Source organism: Dasypus novemcinctus, chromosome 17, assembly GCF_030445035.2.
Source record: "Dasypus novemcinctus isolate mDasNov1 chromosome 17, mDasNov1.1.hap2, whole genome shotgun sequence".
In the NCBI taxonomy this organism is placed as follows: domain Eukaryota; kingdom Metazoa; phylum Chordata; class Mammalia; order Cingulata; family Dasypodidae; genus Dasypus; species Dasypus novemcinctus.
Genome location: NC_080689.1, coordinates 79,614,166 through 79,632,816, shown reverse-complemented (window position 1 = coordinate 79,632,816; position 18,651 = coordinate 79,614,166). Strand labels below are relative to the sequence as shown.

The 18,651-nt window shown below is 55.5% G+C and overlaps 1 non-coding gene across 1 annotated transcript; it reads left to right on the top strand.

Moving 5' to 3' along the window:
• Positions 1-1,876: 1,876 nt before the first annotated feature.
• Positions 1,877-2,039, top strand: LOC131274115 (U1 spliceosomal RNA). The gene has a single exon (XR_009181329.1). It is a non-coding gene; the product is annotated as a U1 spliceosomal RNA (small nuclear RNA).
• Positions 2,040-18,651: the final 16,612 nt, after the last annotated feature.

Here is an 18,651-nt window from a genome sequence, read left to right as displayed (position 1 = left end):
TCCCCACCGTCGCGGCAACTAGCACGTTTGTGACGGCTGCTTCATCCGTTGGACCTGAGGAGTAGCGCGGGTGCCCCCGTGGACTGAGGATGAACGTGTAACTTGAGCACAGAGTACACCTTTGTGGTTAAGCCATTCCTCTTTTGGGGTCACTTGTTACCCAGCATGACGCAGCCTGACGAATACAGCTACCAGGCTGGGGCCGTCACTCCCCGGGCGTGTGCTCTGCTGGGCACTGCAAATGCCCTTCCTGTCCGTTCCCAAGAGCCCTCAGGGTTCACCATAAGAGGGGGCCGCGAGGGAGTTTGGAGCCCTCCCTGCTCCAGGGACACCGGCGTCCAAGCAGCAGCTGTCCCCCGGGCCCGCCATGCCCGCTCCGCTCCACAGAGAAGCCCAGTGACCCGGGGACCCTCCCGCTCTGCTTGGCACGAGTCACCCGCCCCCTCCCCAGCGGCTGGATCACCTTCTGAGGGCCCCTCCAAGGGACGAATGGACCCACTGAGGCAGGGGCCGGAACGGGCGTGGGGGGGCCCGGGGAGCATCGTGGCGTTGAGTCCAGAAGGCAGGAGGCCTGAGCCCTCGGCGTGGTACCGGGTCATCAAGCGGCAGAGAAGACCCCCCTTCAGGCTGTGCCTGGGGGAGATGCCCCTGTCCCCCGGTCCCTACTGCCCTCCTTCCTCCTTAGCAAACCCGAGGCGTTGGGGCTGGGCACGGAGGAGCTGTGTCTAGTCTACCCCAGGCACGGCGGCTGCTCCTGGTTCCCAGCCTCCCTTGCATCGAGGGCTGAGCGCTAAGACGTCTGCTGACGGGCGCTGGGGTGAGTGTCGGGTGGAACCTCTGCTTTCCTGGTAAAAGGGGACGGAGGCCCTTCTCTTTCCTCCTTTCTGTCTGTCTGTCCGCTTTTGAATGCAGCTGTGATGCCCAGAGTCATAGCAACCATCTCGAGACAACAAGGAAGAGGCCGAAAGAATCTGTCGCCCTAACGTCGTGGAGGTACCAAGCCTGCGTCCGCAGCCACCGCCCCTGATTTTAAACCTCTGCAGTCAGTTTCCTGTGAGTTACAGCCAAATGCCTTCCTAGCCGGGGCAGTGCCCTAGCAGGGAAATTAGTTACCCACCCCTGCACTTTCCCCTTTCCTGTCCCCGGAAGTTGGTCCCATCTCGATTCTGAGCTGCAGCAGACAGTGGGCTGTTAAACTGCCCCACACCCTGCGCTCTGCGGCAGCAGCCCTTTGCATCGTCTACATCTCGGCCGAGTTATCTCCCCAAAACAGCAACCTGCACGCGGTGCACCTCAGCTAAGCACTTCTCCCAGCCTCCCTGAGACTCAGGAGTGAGCTAGACTCCTTTCCCAGGGCGTCAAGGCTTTTCCCAACTTGCCTTCCGCTACCCTTTACTCGAATAAATAAAACTGCAGTTCCTTGGTTGTTCTTTGGATATTAATCCTCCATGGTCTCTTTATGGAGACCTATGAAATTCTCGCACTAACAAAAGGACTTACTTAGTTACCTTTTAAGCAATATTTTTCACATACCTACTATGCACTTGTATCAGTTAGCTATCATTATAATAATGCTATGTAACAAATATCCACCAAAAGAAATCCCAGTGGCATGCAGCCGTGAGCATTTATTTCACACTCATCTGAGGATTAGCTGGGGGTGGGTGGTATTACAAGTCCCACTTTGCAGATGAGGAAGCCATAGGTATAAAGAGGGTATAAAGTATAGTCCACATTTACGTATTTTATAAACAGCAGAGCTGGGGAGTCTGGCTCGAGTGTAGATTCCTATTTTTATCTTTTTGCTTAAAAATCTATTAGCTCACAGTTTTTTTTTATTTTTTTAACTTTATTTTAATTTCAAAAATAAAATAACATCCTGACCTGGCAGGGGAGATACCAGGGTCATGAAGGTGGTTTTCCCAAGGCAAGGCTTTCCATTGCACTCCGAATGGGCTGACTCCTGTGATTTCCCCAAATAAAGGAAACTCCACTGCATAAATTATGGTACTGGAAGGCTGCATTCACGCTCTTCCCTGAGGGAAAAATAAAAAAAAATAGCAGACAAAAGGCGTCTTAACAAATTATGGAAGCATTGCTTTAAAAACTCCTGGCACATTTACCTTATCTAATCCTAAAACAAACTCAATTGCTTTCTCCAGTGTCCTGAAAGATGAATAAATGAGCAAAGATTGGTTAAATTACATGACCAAGGTCTCCTTATTAAGGAAGAAGATAAAAATTTTTTTAAAAAAGCTTGATCATATATACATCTCATAAAACGAAATCCCATATTCTTTTTTTACCTTTAGCATTAATATAGTACCATCTTTACCTTTTCTACAAACATAATACAATATTACTGTTAGCTATATTCTATAAGTTACATTAGTTGTATTTTTCCCATGCATTACCATATTCTTAATACCTTGGAATGAAGAAACATTCTTGTATTTGTACTATTAACAAAGTTTACACATTTGATATGCAGCAGAGCAGGGGAGCCTGGCTCAAATCTGAATTCTTTTGTTTTTTTGTTGCTGTTTTTGTTTTTTCCTTTTTTTTCTCCCTGAGTCTGGATTCTTAACCATTATACTGCACTGCCCTTCCATTTTGGAGAGCATCCTACCTTGGTGCATAAAGTGTTTACTCATTTTTTAAAAATTACAACCTAATACTCCAATGAATGGATATTCATACACCATAATGATTTCACCAATCCCTATTGGTAGACATTCACATCATTTTTCAATCCCGTGCCTACACCACTCAGCATCTGTGAAATATATCTGCAAGAAAAATATGTAGGAGTGGAATTTCTGGGTCAAAATTACATGCCTCTATAATTTTGATCGATACCGCTAAACTGCTCCCCAGCAATCTGCAGTTGCGATTTCCCCACCCCTTCCTATACGGCGTGTTAGCAAGCTTCTTGATCAGTTATGACGGTTATCTCAGTGTAGTTTCAAATTGCATGCCTCTGACATTGAGTAGGACTGAAAAAAAATAACAGTGCCACTTGGTGGGGTTGTTGTGAGGATTAAATGAATGAGGACGATTAATACATATTAAGTTCTTAGTGTCCAGACATAGTAGCAGTTACTAAATATGTGCTGTTTTTACTGCTATATATTGTTTGGGTACAGGGAGAGCAAGGCACGGAGCTGTATGGATAATATACGACTGTGATAAAAACAGGAAGCAAGAATATCCTGTCTCTATGTACTTACTCCTACATACATGTATACAAATACATCTGTGTATGAATGGTCAGAACATTTCTCAGGGACGATTTACAAAAGCAGGAACTACCGATGCCTGCAAGGCTGGTGCAGTGGGGGGAAGAAACCTTGTCCTGCCCTCGCCGCGTCTGTCTTCATGTCGGAACCCTGCGCACGAGCCCTGTATTCTCAAGTGGGCTGTAGCTGCGGGCGTCTTCCTGCAGAGAGGCCACAGGACAGAGTCCTCGGGCCTCCTGGCTTTAACCCGCGTCCCCAGGGGCCGCCGCAGCCGGCTCTGCCCCCTTGCCCCGGCCCGCTGGGGGCAGCCGGCAGCCCTGACGGCGTCCCTAAGGAGGCCAGCTGCGGCACCGCCCAGGAAGGGAGGGGCTGCGCACCTGCCACCACCTCCCCACGCTCTGCAGACCCTATCGCCGCCGTCCCCGTAGAGGCGGGAGGAGAGGGACAGCGGGAGGAGAGCTCCCAGAGCCTTTGCTGCCTTCAAGAAGCCATGGGGGGGAAGCGGACTTGGCCCAGTGGTTAGGGCGTCCGTCTACCACACGGGAGGTCCGCGGTTCAAACCCCGGACCTCCTTGACCCGTGTGGAGCTGGCCCATGCGCAGTGCTGATGCGCACAAGGAGTGCCCTGCCACGCAGGGGTGTCCCCTGTGTAGGGGAGTCCCACGCGCAAGGAGCGCACCCTGTAAGGAGAGCCGCCCAGCGCAACAGAAAGTGCAGCCTGCCCAGGAATGGCCCTGCACACATGGAGAGCTGACACGTCAAGATGACGCTATGAAAAAGAGACACAGATTCCCGTGCCGCTGACAACAACAGAAGCGGACAAAGAAGACGACACAGCAAATAGACACAGAAAACAGACAACGGGGGCGGGAAGAGAAGAGAAATAAATCTTAAAAAAAAAAAAAAAAAGAAGCCGTGGGGGTTGGGGACAGGGAACGGAAAGACGTCCTGGGACCTGGGACCGTGGGGTCCAGGCCCAACTCTGCAGGGGAGGTGAGAGCCATCGCCTCCTAGGGCCCTGGGCTCCGCGCGGTGTGGCGGTGGTGAGGACCGTGGTGGACAATGTGAATACGGGACTGTTCTTCCACTGCAGGGTGTTAAGAGTGGTGGTAAACGGGAAAACCATAATGAACGTAATTCATAATGGACTACAGTTAACAACACTATGTAATGTTTTTGTAGAGAAAGCAAAAGAAGGGACTATATTAATGCTAAAGGTAAAAAAAATATGAGGCTTGGTTTCGTGAAATATGAATATGATTAGGCATTTTTTTTCTCCTCTTTGTTTTTGTTCATTAATAAGGAGACCTTGACTATGCCATTTAAGCAGTCTCTGCTCGTCGGTGTCTTTCTGAACATGGGAGGAACAATGGGGTTCATTGTGGGAATTAGATGAGATAAAAGTGTCTGGACAGAACTTTTTAGGTGTAACCTAAAAGCCTGTTGAGCTGCCTTTTGTTTGCAATTTTATTTTTTTGAATTTGAAATAAAGTCTGAATGATGTAAAAAAAAGAGTTTTCTCACTGTGGTGGTTTGAGGCTTTTATGGACCCCAGAAAAATCGTGTCCTTAGAGCTAATCCATTCCTGTGGGTGTGAACCTACTGTACGTAGGGTCTTTTGTTATGAGTCATTTGATTAGTTTACATCAGTAAGATGGGTCTTAATCCTCTTACTGGAGTCTTTATAAATGGAATGAGTGCAGAAAGAGAGACAGTGAAAAGACACAGAAGAGAGAAAGTCATAAGAGCTGCAAGAAAACCAGGAGAAGCCAGAAGTTGAAAATGACGAAACCGGGAAGAGAAGGGAGAGGCCAGCAGAAGCCGCCATGTGCCTTGCCATGTGACGGAGGCGCCGAGAGTACCGGCAGCTGATGAGGCCTTGCTTTGTATATTTTTCTCAGCCTCAAAGCTGTCAGCTTGCGACCTTGTAAATCCCCACTGTGAAAGCCAGCCCGTTTCTGGTATACTATATTCCAGCAGCCTAGCAGACTAAAACACTGACACTTTGCCTACATCAAGCAGTTTGGATTAAATCAATAAGAAACGCGAAACGACAGTGAGAAAACCCAAGGGTTGTGCTAAGGCAGGCTGGAGAAGATGGGTGTGGAGGATAACAGCAGTGCTCCTGGGTCATCTCCAAAGAGAGGGGCATCTGGCAGTCTTCCAAGGCTGCCCCTCCAGGGGACGTCGGTACCCGGCTCAGACCTCCAACCTGGAACTGCCTCTTCTCTTCCAGGAGGATGGAGTGCGACACCATTCCCAGGCCCTCCCCAGGTGCCATGGAAGGAAAAAGAGAACGAAGATGCAGGAACAAGATCAACCGGGGCCAGGTTTAGGAAGCGTCTGTGGGGATTTTGCAGAATGTATGGGAAACATCAACCCTCGGGGGGAATCCATACGTTAAAAACTGACTGCTCGAAGCGAACTCCACGAAGCGCCTAAGCAGAAGCTGAGACTCATTTGAGAATAAGGGCTCTGAGACAAGAAGAAGAATCCAGCCCCAAGGCCAGCAGTGTGGGGGCAGCACGGCATGGAGGGTGGGAGGGATCGGCAGGGCCTGGCGGCCGACGCGGCCGTGCAGGTGGGCGCAGGCACCGTCTCCTGGCCACACGACCAGGCCTGCCCACCCGTTTACTGGCGAGGGGCTTCTGCGCGTGACCCCAAAGCCCACCACTGCCGTGTATTTATGGTCATATATTTTTTGAGTCTGTGCAGGCAGAGGCACTATGGTAAAAGTTATATGGTTCTGATATCACCTCGTAAGGCCACTCATGCTAAAACAAATCCCTTGGTTGATTTCACATCGTCCTGAGGGGGACTTTTTGGTTTGTTTTTTTAAAGGGCTCTCTTCGGCTGGGCTACCTGGGTTGGGTAAACCACGTCCAACTGGTAGAACTGCGATTCTGCTCTTCTGCGAGGGCAATATCAGTCCCTTCCCGTTTTAGTTTGCCAGTGGCTACCAATGCGAAAATACCAGAAATGACTTTTAAATGGGGACTTATTTGGGGTAAAAGCTTACAGCTCTGAGGCTGTGAAAATGTCCAAATCGAGGCATCATCAGAGATGCTGTCTCACCAATGTCCGGCTGCTGGCGAGCCTGGATTTCTGCCGCGTGGAGAGGCGAGATGGCGGGTGCGCCGGTCCCGTGCGCTTCTCCCTGAGCTCGGCTGCGGGCGATCGGGCCTCTCTCTGTGGGCCTCGTCTCCTTGACCTCTCGGGCTTCTCCGTCTTTCTGCAGCTGTAGGCGATCCTGGGATCCTCCCTCTTACAGGGCAGGGTGAGAATGATGGGGGCTCTCTTTTTTCTGTGTCTGCACCTTCTCTCTGTGTGTTCTCATTTTCTACAAGACCCAGCGAGAGGACAGAGGCCCAACCTGCATCATGCCTCACTGAAGGAGTCCAGTCAAGTGCCCTACAGTGTGCTAATCAAGTGGATCTAATCAAAAGTCCCTTGAATGAATTTAAGGAAGCCAAAGGGCCCCACACCCACAGGAATGGACTCGCTCAGGAGCAAACCTTTTCTGGGATTCACACGATTGAAACTGCCACACCTCTGCCCAAGGAGAACCAAATGGGGCTTGGCTCTACCTGGGTGTATGGCCCATTCCAGCCATCGGGGAGAAATGGCATTATTAAACAGCGTATCAGAGGTTGAAGTACGACACCCTCTGCTACTCTTGCCCCAGAGTTGGGCAGAGGCTGAGAGGAGAAGGGAGGTTTGTGTGTGGACGCAGCTCGGACGGAGGCGAGCCAGAGTTAAACACAGAACCCAGGTCTTGGCGGGAGGGTCTGCCCTCTGGGGCCCTCGGCCCTGGGGAGAGCCTGACCACCTGGCCGCCACCAGCCTACCCGCCAAAGTCTTACAGACCTCTTTTGGGCTTGTTGAGGAGCAGCGCACGTGTACAGGCTATTCATCCAGGTCTCTCTTTGGAAAGTGTCTGTTAGGATCACGTCTGGCTACTGGGACAGAGACCCAAGGCATCCAAACTTTATTCCCATCACAGCACACAGAGAAAATGAGGATAATCGTAGAGCTCAGCAGAATGACAGAAGAAGGCTGCTGTGTGCATAAGCAACTGGCCAGGGCTGGAGGGGAACCATCGTTCCCGCCCCAGGAGCCCCTTTACAGCATGCCAGGGGGGTCCAGGGTCAGTTGAGAAGCTCTGGCTTAATTAACACAGACGTTTGTTTCCATCTCATATAGAAGTCTGAATTATTACAAAGCCACCAAGAGCCCTAAAATTGTTGCTTGTTCCACCCTCCCTGGGGTGTTTTCCTCGTGCCCCAGACCCAAGATGGCGCACTACCACAGCGTTTCAGTGTGCCAAAGGCTGCCAGTGCAAAATACCAGCAAGGGGTTGGCGTTTATCATAGGAATTTATTAGGGTAAGGCAGTTCCTGGGAGAAGCAGATATGGCTCAAGCGACTGGGCTCCCATCTACCATATGGGAGGTCCAGGGTTTGATTCCCATAGCCTCCTGGTGAAGGCAAGCTGGCCTGAGCAGAAAGCTGGTGCAGCAAAATGATACAACAAAAAGAGACACAGAGGAGAGACAATAAGAGACACAGCAGACCAGGGAGCTGAGGTGGTGCAAGAGATTGAGCTCTTCTCTCCCACTCTGGAAGGTCCCAGGATCAATTCCTGACACTGCCTAACAGAGACAAGCAGACACAGAAGAACACACAGTGAATGGACACAGAGAGCAGACAACGGGGGCTGAGGGGGTAGGGAGATGGGGGAATAAGTAAATAAATCTTAAAGAGAAAAAGTTTGCAGTTCCAAGACTATGAAAATGTTCAAATCATTGCACCATCAAGAGCTGCTGTCTCATCAAACGTTGGCTGCTAGTGATCCTGGTCCCCTGCCATATGGCGAAGCAAAATGGTGGCTGGACTCTGCCTTCTGCTCCAGGCTCACTTTCTCAGCTGTGGGCCATCAGGCACACGGCTCGTCTCCCCCCCCTCTCTCTTCTGGCTTCGTTACTCCAGCTTCAGCTGCTCCACTGAGTCTAACATCTGGCCTCTCTCTCAGCCTCTCGGGGTTTCTCTGTTTTTCTGCAGCTGCAAGTGGTCGTAGAATCCTCTCTCACGTGGCAGGATAAGACGGCAGCTCTGCTCGTCTCTCCTGGCTTCTCTGCAGCTCTTTTCCTGCGTGTGGCTTTTTAGTTCTATGTTTATAAAGGACTTCAGTAAGCGGAGTAATGAATGAGGTGGGTCACATCATAACTTAAGATGCTACTTGCCAAAAGATCCTGCTTACAGTGAGTCCACACCCACAGGAGTGGATTAGCTGCAGGAGCATTCTTTTCTGGGGTCCACAAAAGACTCCGGCCAGCACATGTGTCTACCTTCCATCCAAAGAGAGGGTACAGAGGAGGGGAGCCCTGCCCGTCCCTTCTAGGACATGCCTTAGATGTCTATTGCTGCATAACAAATTACCCCCAAACTTGGTTGTTTAAAGCAATAAACACTTACTATCTCATAGTTTCTGTGGGTCAGGAACTCAGAGGTGACCATCAACATATCATCTGAAGGCTCAACCGGGGCTGGGCATTCGCTTCCCAAGTGGCTGCCCGCCATGGCGGTTGGCAGAAGCCACATGGGCCTCTCTGCACAGAGTAGCTTGAGTGTCCTCATGATACGGCTGCCCCAGAGGCTGATCTGAGAGAAGGCAAGGAGGAAGCCTTCTACGTCTTTACTGTGGACATCACACACTAACACTTCTGCCAAGAGTGAATCAGGGAGCAGATGCTGGTCAACGGATAGAGCGTCTGCCTACCATATAGGAGGTCCAGGGTTCAAACCCAGGGCCTCCTGGCCCGTGTGGTGAGCTGGCCCACGCGCAGAGCTGCCACACGTGCAAGGAGTGCCATGCCATGCAGGGGTGTCCCCCATGTAGGGGAGCCCCATGCCAAGGAGTACACCCCACAAGGAGAGCTGCCCAGTGCAAAAAGCACAGCCCACCCAGGAGTGGCGCCACACACACGGAGAGCTGACGCAGCAAGATGACGCAACATAAAGAGACACGTTCCTGTGCCGCCTGACGAGGATGCAAGCGGACACAGAAGAACACACAGTGAATGGACACAAGAAAGCAGACGACAGCAGGGGGGAGAAGGTGAGAGAGAAAAAAAAGAGTGAATCACTGTTGCAGATGTAGCTCAAGTGGTTTGAGCACCTGCTTCCCATGTACAAGGTCCCAGGTTCAATCCCCAGGACCTCCTAAAAATCAAACAACAACAAAAGCCAATTTTCTTTGGGGAGCCGATGTAGCTCAGAGGTTGAGTGCCCAGTTCCCAAGTACGAGGTCTTGGGTTCAATCCCCACTACCTCCTAAAAAAATAAAAATAAGGAATGAATCACTAAGCACAGCCTGCCTTTAAGGGGGCTGTGATTAGGCCCCTGCTCATAAAAGGAAGCGTGTCAAAGAATTTGTGGGCCTGTATGAAAACTACCACCGGGTACATTCAGGAAGTTGTCTACACAGCTCTCTGCTCACATCCCTCGACTGGAACTCAGTCACGAGGCCATTTAAGAGGAGCTGCCACATACTGTCTCCACTGTTATGGCTGCATGCCAAAAAATCGGTGGTCTGGTGCTATGGGAGAAAACGGGAAATGAATAAAGTTTTGCCTCAGAGAAGAAGCAAAAACACATGGATATGCGAAGAGTAGAAAAAATTGTATGTGGAATATAATTGACATCTAGGAAAGGGAAGACATGCTCCCCATCCCTGGCATTCTTTCAGCTGCTCGTGACTTATGGTTGGATGGAAAACGCAGGTTAAGTCCCAGCGTGAGCCCACTGGTGACGATTTATTTACACGCGTGTCTTGATGGTCTGGAGGCCGAGCGGTGAGTGGAAAGCTGACTGCCAAGGCGGTAACTGTGGTTATCTCCAGGTGGTTGGATTCCTGGTGATTTTTCCAGACATCGCCGTATCATTTGATTTTCCTTTTGTCGAGCATTTGTTTCATCGAACGTTTTCTCAGCACAGGAAAAGCTAGCTAGAAATATGTCTTCCCCTGCTTGCTGAACGACGCGCTGTCCCCAGCTGGCCCGGACAAGGAGGGCTGATGAGGAGCTCTTGTGTTTTCTGCAGGCTTTGAGGCAGGCCCGGCTGGGCAGGAAGGCAGGAGGGGCGGGACCAGGGCCCCAGGTAGACCACCTGGATGTGCCAGTGGGAGCAGCATCAGGGCCGGGAGTCAGAGCTGGGAGCACGGACAGTGGGGATGGGCCGTCCCCAGAATCCCAAGAACAGAGGTCGGCAGCCAAGGGGGCTGCCCTGGGGGCCGTGTGTCCAGGCTGAGCCCACGGTCCTGGATCCTGCAGCCCCAGGGTCCAGGAGGAGGGAAAACCCAGAGAGGGATGCTTGGTTTCAGAGATGGGAGCCACTGCCGAATGAAAAGGGCTCTCCCCCATGGTGAACGGTGTTGCCCCAAGCAAGAGCAGAGCCTGCACTGCCTCCTGCTCGAGGCGAGAATGGGAAATGGGTTTAAGTCATCTGTGAGTAGTCGCCACCTGGTGTTCTGGGTTGTGAAAGAGTCTGAGTCTGAGCAGGAACTGCTGCAGCGATTGATTAGTGATGTCTGCCAAGGCATGGGAGGAGGCTGTAGCCCAAGTGCCATCATTCCAATAGCACAATATTTTCCACTAAGGGTTCACCCTCATTCCCCCCTCCCTACCACTTACCTACCTGTGATAATAAGGAAAAATTACCCATAAGCCAGCCCTTTTCATTTTAGCTGATTCATTGTTAGAGACTATTTATCTAGTAGCAATCTAAGAGTATTAATACATCCTCATTATAAATGCTTTTTCCATTACAGCACACGGATTTTCCTATGATTGTTTTTAATATCCTTTTTTTTAAAAAAAGTAACACAAGTTGGGAAGCGGATGTGGTTCAATTGATAGGGCATCCGCCTACCGTATAGGAGGTCCATGGTTGGGTACCCAGGGCCTCCTGACCCATGTGGAGAGCTGGCCCACGTGCAGTGCTGCTGCGCAAGGAGTGCCGTGCCATGCAGGGGTGTCCCCTGCATAGGGGAGCCCCATGTGCAAGGAGCGTGCCCCACAAGGAGAGCCACCCCATGCAACAAAAGTGTAGCCCACCCAGGAGTGGCACTACACACACGGAGAGCTGATGCAGCAAGATGACGCAACAAAAAAGAGACACAGATTCCCAGTGCTGCTGACAAGAATACAAGCAAACACAGAAGAACACACAGAGAATGGACACAGAGAGCAGACAACAGGGGTGGGGGGGAGAGCGGGGAAGGGGAGAGAAATAAATAAAAATTAAAAATAAATAAATAAATAACACAAGTTTATTGTAGAAAATACAGTGAAGCAACAAGAAAAACACTTTAAATTCTAAAACCCATAGAGGACCCCAGAGCTCATCAGGCAGTGACAAACCAGAAGCTCCTAAACCTGTCAAGCATCAGAATTATCTGGGATGCTTTCCTAAAAATGCAGATTCCCTACTACAAACCTAGAAAAGGTCTGCTCTCTCCACCCCCCAAAAAAAAGAAGAAAAAAGGGGCAAAGGCTATGAACAAGATAATTCACAGAAATAGAAATTCAAGTGGCCAATAAACATGAAAAATGTTCCTTCCGATTATTCAGGAAAATGAAAATTAAAACAATGGGATGTCTTTACCCCCTCCCCAACAGATTGGCAAAAACTCAAGCATGATAACATCCAGTGGAGGCAGGAAAATGGCCATGAATTGCTGCAACCTCTTGGGAATGTAATCTGGAGTTGTTTATTAAAATTAAAAATACTCTTCTACATGCACGTGGCAGAACAGCCTGTCTTCTAGGAGCAGCTCTACGGAGGCGTCAACCTGGGACGTGAAGACGCAAGTACAAGGGCCTTTGTGGAAGCAAGTTTTTTGATCGAGTGCTACTTGCCAGGTGCTATCCTAGGCGCTAGGGACGCAGACGCGAACCAAGAAAACAAAAATCCCTGCTCGCCTGCAGCTTACCTTTCGGAGGGAGGAGGCAGTCAGTAAGCAATAAGGACACCTGAAAGACACAGCACGTCAGTTGGTGACTAGGGTTACGAAGAGAAATAAAACGGGAGAGAGAGAGCGCGAGAACACCCAGAAGGGGGAAGGTTGCCATTTAAAATAGAGTCTTTGGACAGGGCTGCACTGAAAAGGGGGCATTTGACCAAAAAGCTGAGGAAGCTGAGAGAACAGGCCACGGGAACGTTTGGGGGAAGAGCATGCCAGGCCAAGGGATCAGCCTGGGCGGCGGCCTAGAGGCAGGGTGAGTCTGATAGGTGGAGGAACAACGTGGAGGGAGAGGATGGACGCAGCAGTGAGGCCAGAGGGGCAGGCAGTTGCTGCGGGGCCTCGGCTTTACCCCAGTGAGACCTGGCCATCCCGGATACCGAGATGCGCCCGGAGGGCCACAGCCCATAGGGCACTGAAAAGCCACCGGCCGGGACGGAGCCCCATGAGGGGGTGGGGAGAGAAGAAGCGAGAGCTGTGGGCCGCACTGGTGCAGGCCAGCCCTTAGGAGGAGCACGCAAAGGAGGCCGGCTGGCCAGAAGGGCAGGAGACCACCACGGCTGGGGAGGACGGCTTCGGGAGGCGGGGGCCTGCGCCTGCTGGGCCACGGGCCAGCCTGGACGGCGCCCACTCCTGACCATCGCACTGAGCCACGGCACACCCAGGACACTGGGGGGACGTCGCCAGCCCCGGGGGAGGCACCTGCTGCAGCGGGAGGGGAGGGCACTGGCCTGAGCCCCTCGTGGGCGTGTGGAAAGACCAGGACGGCCAGGGGCAGGCAGGGCCACGGCTGGGGGCACTGCGGGTGGCAGCTGCGCATCTCCAAGAACAATGGGGGGCCCTGTGGCCTGCAGGCCGGGCGGGGGCCTCTCCCCAGGGTGTGAAGGAAGGTGAGGGGGCCTGGCCCAGCCTCTCGGCCCGCGCTCCCGGCGCCTTGGCCCCGAGCTTGGGCAGCGGGCCGGGCCGGGGTCCCTGGGAAAGCGCGCGGGCTGGAGAAGGGAACGGGCCTGGCTGGGGCACCAGGAGGCCGGGCTGGGGCGGGGGGCGCCGGGGCCTGGGGAGGAGGCCGCGCCAGCCCAGGCCAGGGCCGAGCAGAGAAACCAGCAGAGTGATGCCCGGGGCTCCCAGCAGGCCTCGGAAGGGGGGTTTAGGGTAGAGCTTGGATTTCGGACCCGTCTGGTGTTGAGTGAGTGGGTGTTTCCTAGAGGGGTGCAAAGGCGCAGCTGAAAGGGGCTCTAGGCGTCATCTCGCACAACCAAGTATTTTGCAAAAGGAGAAACTGAGGCTCAGGGAGGGACATGATTGCCCCGCCTCCCACGCAGGGAGCAGCAGGGTCCCGGGCGCCCTGTGACGCCCACGCACCGGGGGGTGTCCAGGGGTCATCGCCACCCACCCCAAGCCACGACCCGAGGAAACCTGGCTGGGAGAGGGGCCGGCAGGACGCGGGAGCAGCAGAAAGGGCTGGCACAGAGGCGGAGAGCAGAGCCGCTGGGGCGGACGGGGGTCCCTGGGAACCGCCCCCGCGTCTGGCCGACTCCCGCTCCCTTCACGGGGAGGGCTCTCCACCCACGTGATGCTTCCCACCCCCTCCTGCATCTCTACCGGACGCTGCAGGGCAGGCTGGGAACGGGCTGGGGGGCGCTCTGGGCAGCCCCCTCGCCGAGCAGAGAATCCCCAGGCGCCCGCCGGGCCCTAGGCCCATGTCACTGTCCATCAGGGCCTCCACCAGTCCCGGGGCGGCCCAGCCCCCAGCCGGGATGAGCCTCGGAGGGGAGGGCGCGGCAGGGAGGCCGGGGCGGGGGTTCCAGGACGCAGGTGACAGGGGAGATCTGGGGCCTGGGGAGGGGGGCCTGTGTCTGGGCACGAAGGCTGGCGTCTGTGTCCTCGTGGTTGTCCCCAGGCGCTCTCTTGGTTTGAGTCTGTGGGCGGCTGAGCCACACTGCTCCCTCAGGGACGCCTGGGCTCATAGCTCCTGCTCGAGAGGAGAAGGAGGTGGGCCCCCGGCTCCCTGTGGCCGCAGAGCCAGTGCGGGGAGTTTTCAGCTCAGACCGGCGCCCCAACACCAGGCGGGAAGCCCCAGGGGGGGCCACTGCCCGCACAGGAGGGGCTCAGAGGTGGGGACCGCTGCCCCCTGTGCTCGGGAGAGCCTCTGGGGCGGGCAGGACACGGCTGAAGGCCAGGGCCTCCCGGTTCCCGGGGGGGCGTGCTCTGTGCGTGTCGGGGAGACCCCACTGGCCCAGATCCCTCCCGCAGGCCACCCCCTGCCCTCTGCCCTGGGGAGATCGGAGCCGCCGCGGGAGGCTCTCTGGAAGGACAGGGAGGGCCGTGCTGATCGCCCACTGAGTGGCCCATCCCTGCACCCCACACCTGCCAGCTGCAGAGAGGTCCTGGGGGGGCGGGGCTGCAGGGCGGGAGGCGGGGCTGTGGGGTCAGGACAGCCCGTCCAGCTGGCCGCGGGAGCGGGACACGGTGCACCTGTGCGGCTGCCAAGACGGGGCCGGGGCCTCCGGGCAGCTGCTCCCGGGCAAGCTTGGCTCGGGGCCAGCCCCGTCCGCGCAGCCGGGGAGGCGGCCTTGACAGATGTCCCACAGGCCCGAGCTGCCAGTCTTCCCGGAAGGCCCTTGGCTCGGCGCGGCCACGCGTCCTGGCGGCTCTCGGGGACGAGCGTCTCACGCATGCTCCCCAGGGCTGACCACCAGCGGCCCTTCCAGGGGGTCCACTCGGGGCCTCAGCCTCTGCCTGAGTTTGGAGACCGAGGCAGCCAGAGCCCCCCTCGTCAGTGCCTGGGGCAGCCACGCCGGTTAGAAAACCCTGGCCCGTCCTGGATCCAAAACTTCCAGTGGAGCCCGCAACCAGTGTTCCCCAAACTGTGTTCCAGGCACCCCTGTCGGGGCCCCATGAGAGGTCAGAGCGTGCAAAAAAAGATCAAGTGCTCAAGTAAGTTCTGGAGGCGCTGAGTTAAGGTTAAACGAGTCCTTCTGCGGGACTTCTCAGAGCCTTTAATGTATTAACATGCGCCACGAAGGGACCCTGCCCTGCTGTGTCCCAGTGGAAAGGTCCACGAACCTTTGTGCTCAGAAGGCCTAGTCCTGTTACTCTCACAGCTGTCCCCCAAATTACAATATGTTGGCCCCTAGGCTGCCCCTCCTACCTGGAAGAGGCACCAAACGCCTTCGTCAAACCCTTTGCCCTGACTTTTGTTTAGGAAATAAAGATCAGTACAGCTGTCCTGAAATGCACAAAAAACTTGCTTTTCTTCTGTTCTCTTTTCCTCTCCAAAAATGGAAATTTCTTTCCTGAGACTTGGAAGCCCTTTATTTTTTTTTAATGCGTGTGTGTACGCATGTGCATTGCGCACATCTGGGCGCCTGTGAGAGGAGAATTCTCTAGAAACTTCTGCTTGCGGGGCTGGCACTGAAATCCCAGAGGAGGACAGCATGCTGTGTGGGCCAGAGGGCCCTGGAGGGGGCTCGGGCCGGGCCGACTCGCGGCTACATTCTGGGCTCTGCCGGCCTCTTGGCGGGGGGCTTGGTCCCGTCCCCGGGTCTCGTGCGCGGCCAGCCCTGGTGACAAGAGCAAAGAGGAGGCACGTGCCGGTCCAGCCGCTGCTCAGGTGCGTGCCCGGCCCTCCACCCGCTGCCGGGTTCGCTCCTGACTTTTTCACCCTATTTTACATTCTCATGCTTTCCGGGATTGGTGGTGACCGAAGGTGGTTTGGGGGCCAGATTGAAGGCAAAAGACTGGACTTGAGCTCCAGCTGTGGGGTGAATTTGGGTGAGTCACAGCCCAGAAATGTTGTGTCAGAGAGGGAAGCCAGAGGGGGAGGAAAGTGCCGGAAACATGACGAATCTGTCAAAAATACAAGAAAGTCGCTACATGCATTAGGAAGCAGCAGGCAAGGTTCTGTGTTTTCTGTAAACATTTAAAACAACTCGTCAAGAAAAATAATCCCACCACACACACCTGCCTTGCACACGATGCTGCAGGGAAATCGAGGCAAGTGGCTGCGCGGCATGAGCTGAAGCAGAGGAGGGAGGTGGATGGGTAGAGCCAGGAGGTCAGGCCAGCGTCACCGAGCGCCGGTGAGCACCCCAGACTCCTCAGGAGATCAGGCCAGTGTAACCGAGGGCCGGCGAGCACCCCGAGCTCCTCAGCGGCGAAGCAGGGCGGCCACGGAGGCGTTTTCACTCACCTGCGGAAAGGAAAGCGCCCAGGACCTGCGGACCGAGGACAAGCCCCGAGGGCTGAGGGCCCAGCCCGTCTGTCCCCCGAGGGCCTGGGTGGAGAGGACCCGAGTTCCCCGGGGCCAGCAGAGGTGGGGTGGTCTCAGGTGACCACAGGACTGCCGAGGCAGAGCGGAAATGGGTTGCTTTTATAACGGGGACCTTATTTAGGGTAGGAGCTCACAGTTCCGAGGCTGTGCAATGTCCAGCCCAAGGTACCACCAATGCCAGCTCCAAAGGACCCCAGGTCCCGTCCCATGGAGAAGATGCGGCCGCCTCCGCCGAGCTCCCGGCCTCCCCCCAGGATCCGCCGTCTCCAGGAGCCCGGCCGTGGGCGGCCAGGCATGGGGCTGCGCTCTTCCCGGGCCTCCTCCCTCAGTCTCGCTTTCTCCCCGAGTCCAGCTGTGGCGGTCAGGCCTGCTCATCTCCTCTGCTGTGAGCTGCCCCATGGGCCCAGCCTCCCGGGGCCTCGTGCTGCAGCCCCGGCTGCCAGCGAGCCTCAAGTCCTCTCTGGCAGGGCAGGTCGGAACGGCCGCTTCCTTTCTCTGCTTCTGCCTGTGTCTCGTTTATATAAAGCTCCAGGAAGAGGGCGGCACCCAGCCTAAGCCACGCCCACTGGTGTTGTCTAATCAGAAGGACCCCACGCCCCCAGGAAGGGATCAGTTCAAGAGCACAATCTCTTTTGGGGATTCACCGGATTCAACCTCTCCCACCAGGCCTGGCACAGAGAGGAAGGCTCGATGGAAAGGAAACGAGTCAGTAGGTCCAGAAGGAGCCTGTTTCACGCACAGAGAAAAGAGCAGCGGCCTGCGAGTGACTGAGAGCTGGGGTTCTTGACGTCTCAGGGCAGCACCAGCCAGTGCCCCCAGACGGCCAAACTGGGGGCCACGGCCAGGCTTGGGGGGACGCAGGAGACCCAGAGACAGCTCCAGAGGGGAGGGGTCCGTCGCGGCAGGTCTGATGAGCGGCTGAGGTGCCGGCCATGGATTTCAAACACGCAAGCGACTGGAAATGCACCTCCGCCGGCCGTGGTGGGGGCTGGACCGGAGAGGCCCAGCCGGAGGCGGGGAGGCCCAGCGGGGCAGGGGGCTGCGGCGGAGCCCGCACAGGCAGGTCCCCGGGGGCCGGCGGCCCGAGCGCGCCCACCTGCAGACCGAGTGCCCCCGCCTGCCTCACTCCCTCCTCAGCCACCTCTGGGCGCAGGGTGGAGGGAAAGCCCAGCTCTCCCCCCGACGAGTGGTCCCTGCACGGACAAGTCCTGAAAAGAACTTTCTAGCAGCGTCAGGCCCACGGGGAGAAGAGTCGCCGTGGGTGAGTGATGTCGAGGCGGCGCTGGTCGGTGCTCCGCACGCAGTCAGCAGTTTACTGTGGACAGCACCCTCCGCGCCCACCGTGGGCAGGGAATCCCCTTGGAGGAGCCAAGGGGCGGATGCCTGAAGCGGGCCCCGAGGCCCTGCTCCTCTCTGCTGGGACCCTCCTCCCTTCCGGCCCCCCCCCCATTCTCTCAGTGTCTTGAGCAATTGAGATGCTGGGTGGTTATTTGTGGAAGAGAAAACAAAAAGAGTGAATGGTCATAGTTTCCAATTTTTATTCATGCTTTCAACAAAGAAACCAAGACACACTTTGCAAGGCCCTGGGAGGACCTGAGGATGCATTAGAACCCATCATGGCCCTTGAGGAATTCCTAGGACCATCCGGAGAGCAGACACGCACCCAGAGCTGTAAAATAAGTTAGAAATTAGAAATCAGAGTTTCCTGGGCGCCGGCCTGGCCGCAGGGAGGGCAGACATGGCTCGTCTGGGGTGGAAGGGGCCAGAAGGGAGATGGGAGGGTGCAAAGGGCGACGCCAGCACCTCCCCCAGCAGGACCCCTCCGTGCCTCCTCTCCTCTCGGAGCCTGGAAACCGAAGCAGCTGAGCAGGTGGGGGGGCAGCGGGGCCCGGTGTGGAGGGGGCAAGGCCAAGCCCCCTTGGAGGAAGCACTTGCCGAGGCCCGGGCTGCCGGCCGCGCGTGCTCCGGAGGCGGACAGGACAGCGGCCGCCCGTGACTGCCCCTGCACAGCGCCTGTGTTCACCTAGTTAGCTGCAGCCCCTCTGTCCCCTGGATGACGGGCGAGTGCTGGGGGACACGGGGCTCCCAGCAGGGCCCTGGCACGCGTGGGCTGCCGGC